This window comes from Pteropus alecto, unplaced genomic scaffold, assembly GCF_000325575.1.
Source record: "Pteropus alecto unplaced genomic scaffold, ASM32557v1 scaffold7, whole genome shotgun sequence".
Lineage (NCBI taxonomy): Eukaryota > Metazoa > Chordata > Mammalia > Chiroptera > Pteropodidae > Pteropus > Pteropus alecto.
This window is the reverse complement of record NW_006494614.1, coordinates 16962289-16967430: the sequence shown is the minus strand read 5'-3', so window position 1 is coordinate 16967430 and position 5142 is coordinate 16962289. Positions and strand designations below refer to the sequence as shown.

The 5142-nt window shown below is 30.3% G+C and overlaps 1 pseudogene; it reads right to left on the bottom strand.

Annotated features, from left to right (window-relative positions):
- Nucleotides 1–23: 23 nt before the first annotated feature.
- On the bottom strand, nt 24–143 carry LOC112474883 (annotated as a pseudogene).
- Nucleotides 144–5142: the final 4999 nt, after the last annotated feature.

Sequence of the window (5142 nt, the reverse complement as noted above, 5' to 3'; positions counted from 1 at the left end):
ATATATATATATTTTTTTTTTTACGCCTATAGTACCTGGTCTTCCTAGGGGGTCTCCCACCCAAGTACTAACCATGCCTGACCCTGCTTAGTTTCCGAGATCAGATGGGATCGGGCTTGTTCCAGGGTAGCATGGCCGTAACAGGAGATGGTTTTAAAACTCTTATGTTTTTTTTCTCTCTGTGAGTTTAAATCAGTTAAGGAGAACAGCTCTTTGAAATCTGCACTGGTGAGATATTCCGTTTGTATTTGACTTGTGGCTAAATTTGTAGAATTGAAGGTGTACGATCTCTGTTTGTGTCTGTAACTAAGAAAAGCCTTTACATTCTTAAATATGAAATGATTTCCTACTCCCAGAGGGTACTAATAAATTGAACTATAACATCTCTTATATTAAAGCACTTTTAATTAAAGTAGCTCTTTTTCTGATTGGTTTAGGGAGGTTTTTTAAAAAATAAAGTATTTCCCAAATTCACAGAAAATCTGAAAACTGAATTTCTGGTATTTTTAAAAGATGTTAAACACAATCTTTCTTCCAGAAACACCTAGCTCACAAACATTTTAATGTAATCCCAGTTCATTTAGTGAAGGTGAATCTTTGGGCAAATTAAACTGAATAATTTTGGTTTTTAAAAAATAATGTCTATGTCTTTTCTATATAAGTATGGGTATAATACAAGTATACATTTTGTTTCTGTAATAAAGATTTGGTTTGCTTTCTCAAAAGAGATGAGTTCATCTAAAGACTCTAAATTTTTTATGTTGCTTTGACTAAACTAATATTACTCTTATGTATTAGGGATAGTAAGCTTAAAAACATGTTCGAATAAATTGTAGTCCTAACAAATGTTTTATAACATATAATTACATGTTATAGTATGTCAGCGTGAACATATTTGAACAAATTCCTCAGGTAACTTAAAACTTTAGACTACTATTAATGGATAGTCATTGAATACCTATTTAATTGTAAGATTCAATACTGAAGTATTGCTAAGCATAATTTTAAGTTTATATACATATGCTTTTTTTATTTACATACTATGGAGTGGTTATCTTTGGGTCATGTATTTAATGAGACGCGTTCATTTTTGCAACTTTAAGGTTTAAAAGTTGTTATGTGTATTCATGAACTTTGCTATTCCACAAAAATGCTTGCATGAGTTTTTATTTCCTTTCAGTTTTCTGTGAAAAAGAAGTTACTTTTGTTAAAATTTGTAATTAATATAGGTATCTGAGACCAAGAACTAATAGTGATAAATAAAACTAAGTATCAAGATAATGGAATGAGTTTGTTTTTCAAGGACAAAGAGTTTTGTACTTAAGTGTCTATTTGTTCCAAGATACAAAAAACTTCGGTATCTATAAGAAGAGAGAATGAATCTGAAAAGAAACCATAGTGTGTTAAACATTTGGCGAAATTTTCACAGCTTTGATGCTCTTACAAGAGAAGGGAGGGGGAGAGGAGAACTTGTAAAACTTTTACTGCTAAGTACTGTCAAGACCAAACTAAAATTTGGTTTTCTGTTAAAATAATAAATTGTTCTTAAAGAGCTTGAAAGAAGACTGAGTTGCTCTTTAACTTGTTTATGATCTACTCAGATTTCTTGTATCTCATCAGAATAACTTAGTTTTGACTTTATAATGTCTCTTATTATTAAAACAAAGACCAAAAGACCATTTCACTGTTGTGAAACATCTCTAATTTTCCTTAAAATTGTTCTGCCTCTTATATTTAAATATTTTATTTCATTTTCATTAAATGAGAACCAACTAGTATTCTCAGGCACCCATGATCCAATCTTAATCAAATGATTAAATCTCTTCTGAAAACTCTTTTTGAGTTTTCTTTATCAAGACTAGATCTTAAAATAAAACTATCTTTGACATTTCCTAGAGGGCCCTGGAAAATCACAAACTTTATTACTATTATTAGTAGCAAACAAATATTTCAACTCAACTCACCATTTATAGCGTTGCAACAACATAGCAAAAACTTTTTTCTAAATGTTCAGAAGATCTCCCATTTTTTACAATCAAGTCATGGACGGAAGACACCGCTTGCCTGAAAGCTATACATTAAATGGCGTATTTTCTTTAGGGATTCAATAGAAAAGCCAACTGGGCAATGAGTACAGAGGACAACATAAAATAATATTGGCTATCTGAATTGAACTGGACCCTGCAGATTATCTATTCAACTTTACTTTACAAATGAGAGATGAGGAAAGTGAAACTCAAAGAGATGACTCAGTTCCAAGCCCAGTTCATTCCACTGCACTGTGCTGCTAACATGTCCAATTAGGCCAGAAAGGTACTTCATTGAATCCTTTCACTGTTCTTTTCCCAAACGAAACCAAAAAGTGTAATTAACATATGGTAAATGTGTTAAGTGCAAAAAGATTACAAATAAAAAGTATTATATTGTAAGAAACAGAAATTTTGTGTTTGGGCTTTTAATCTTACTGTCCTTAATGGGGAAACTTAACCTAGACCATGAAAGTTGATGTTATTACACAAGAGAAACCAGTAAAAAGTGGTTGCTGAAAACATTTTTCTTGGTTGGTTCTTCTAAGTCTGTACTATGATTTAGTATCAGCATATCTCAGAAAGAAACGAAGAAAAGGTACCAAGAATGTTTACCTGCTTTCTTCAACTTAGAAATATATTTTACACAGTCATTTAAACAAAATTTCTTAGGAAGAAATTATCGTTAACAGCACAAAAATCATGTGTTTAATCTGATTGTCATTTTGTTAAACACAAAAATCATGTGTTTAATCTGACTGTCATTTACTATAGCTTTATGTATTCTTCATTCCAAAATTGAGATTCTCGGAAAGTCAATAAAAACGTATGCCAATCTGAACAAATTCATAGGAAAACAGCAATAGCTTTTTAAATCTCATTTTGAATAACTGCTTAACAAGTTTTTCATCATTCCTCCATTTTTTTCCTTTAAATTTTACTTCAGACTTCTGAGAAAATACTTATGCAAACTGTTCCTTTTAAATATCTTACGGAAATATCTGAAAACCTATTTATCACTCAGTAATTTACTTAAACATAGGAACAACTAAAATTGTTTTAGGTATACACATTAAAAGGCAAACGATTTAACCTGTAGTTATTTTGGAATTAAATTACATTAGGGTACCCAAACACTTTTGATTGGCAAGTAATTTTAACATTTTGCTAAATAGGGCACTGGAAACTCTAATGTACCAGCATTTACATTTTTCGGTTCAGTGCCTGTTGAAATTATGTGCTGAGTGCTTCATGTCTTAGAAATTAAAAAAAAAAAGCAAATAAAGAAATCATGAGGCTCTACAAAATAGCTTAGAAAAACAAGTTTTCTATTTATTTAAAAATAAGTTTGTAGTTACTACATTGCAGGGACAGGAATTCTTACACATACATTCTAGTTTGTATAAAAGGATTCAAAGAATTATGCATCAAAACTAACATAGAAAGTGTCCACATAACAGTAAAGAAAGGTCCAATCAGTATGTACAAAAAGAAAGGGCACTGCTATTCTGGTGTGAGACTGCCATTTATAACATGATACTCCAGGTTTCTGGAAGGAAAACAAAAACCTCAATAAAGCTAAATAATTAATTTGTCTTTAAACTCTGTGTTACTTATCACATACAACAGATTTGCTTGTGTTTAACATTGTTTTCTGTACAAAATAAGCATAATTTTAATTTGAAAATGTGTCAGTTTCAACTTTAACCCTCTAGGTCAGTTACTTTTTAAAAATCGAACTACATTTTACATGTCTAAATATCATGTGACAGGATTTAACAGTTTTCTAAAAAATCTTTAAGATCCCATCTTGCAGTTTCAATATGGTCCAAAAATGTAACTTTGCATTTTCTCATTTTATAGTTTATCATTGTGATTAATCAACAATACACACAATCTTAAAATGAGCAAATGTGTGCATCTGCATCATATTCACCATATATCATCTCAAACTTATTCTTTTAGCTCTTTAAATGAAGAACTCATAGCCACCCACTATATGTATTTGGTTTGTGCCATATAAGGTTAATTTCCTGATGATTTCATCTGCATTAAAAGTGTTTCAACACAGAGCTATCAAAATTAAAAATATATTTATAGCTCATAATATTTTCTAATTGTTTTACTGATGTGTGTACAAGGTTTACCTCTGGAGCGTCAAAAGTGGTAATTACAGGCTTCTGACTCAATTTGACCTCTTCTTGAGTACTTAGTACAAAATGACTTTCACTTGGAGTGATTAACTCGGTATAATTAAGAACAAAAATAGTTTCTTAGTAAATATAGTATTTAGTTCAAATCACTTGGAAATTTGGGGAACAAAGGAGAAGTGCGAGGAGGGAAGAGAGGAAAAGGTATACTCCAATTTTAATAGGAAAATAAATTCTCACCTAAAATTAACTAAACCACTTCTCAACCTATTATGTAAAGTCTACTTTCTAAATATGGGGGTAATTCACAGAACATAAAAGTACTTCCCCTATTATGACTTTTAAAATCATATATTTCCTGCATATAAGAACATTTACAGCTCTTTAAATACTCACATATCTTGGTCCTTTCAGCCTACTCAAAAATAAACTTAAGGTGAACAAAAACATTCAGAATAACAATTTGTTTTCAATAGATAGAACACTGAAAATCAAAATTGTTTCCAGTTGACATTTGAAAGATATATGGATATGTTGGTATGTATAAAATGGAATGCTAGAATTAAAGTAAACACTATTGGAGAATAATTTATATTACAAATCATATTTCAAAACATGTAAATGTTGCTAATATCACATAAACAAAAAATGTTATTTGACTACATTTGTTAACATATCTGATTAATCTACCACACTGCCAATAAGGGACAATTCTAGATGTTAGCATACATGTTACATGAGGATCATTTTGATGATCAGTGTATCTTAAGTAATTCATTTCCAAGTGATACTAAATTTAGCCAAATTCATGTCTCAAATGTGACTCAAACAATCTCACAAATATTCTACAGTTATTCTAATTAAATTTAAGAAGATAGTTTTGTAATAAAAGTTTTCAAATTTGTAAAGCTGAGCAATAATGGAAATAAGACGAACATGTCTTTAGTACAAACATATATGCAGAA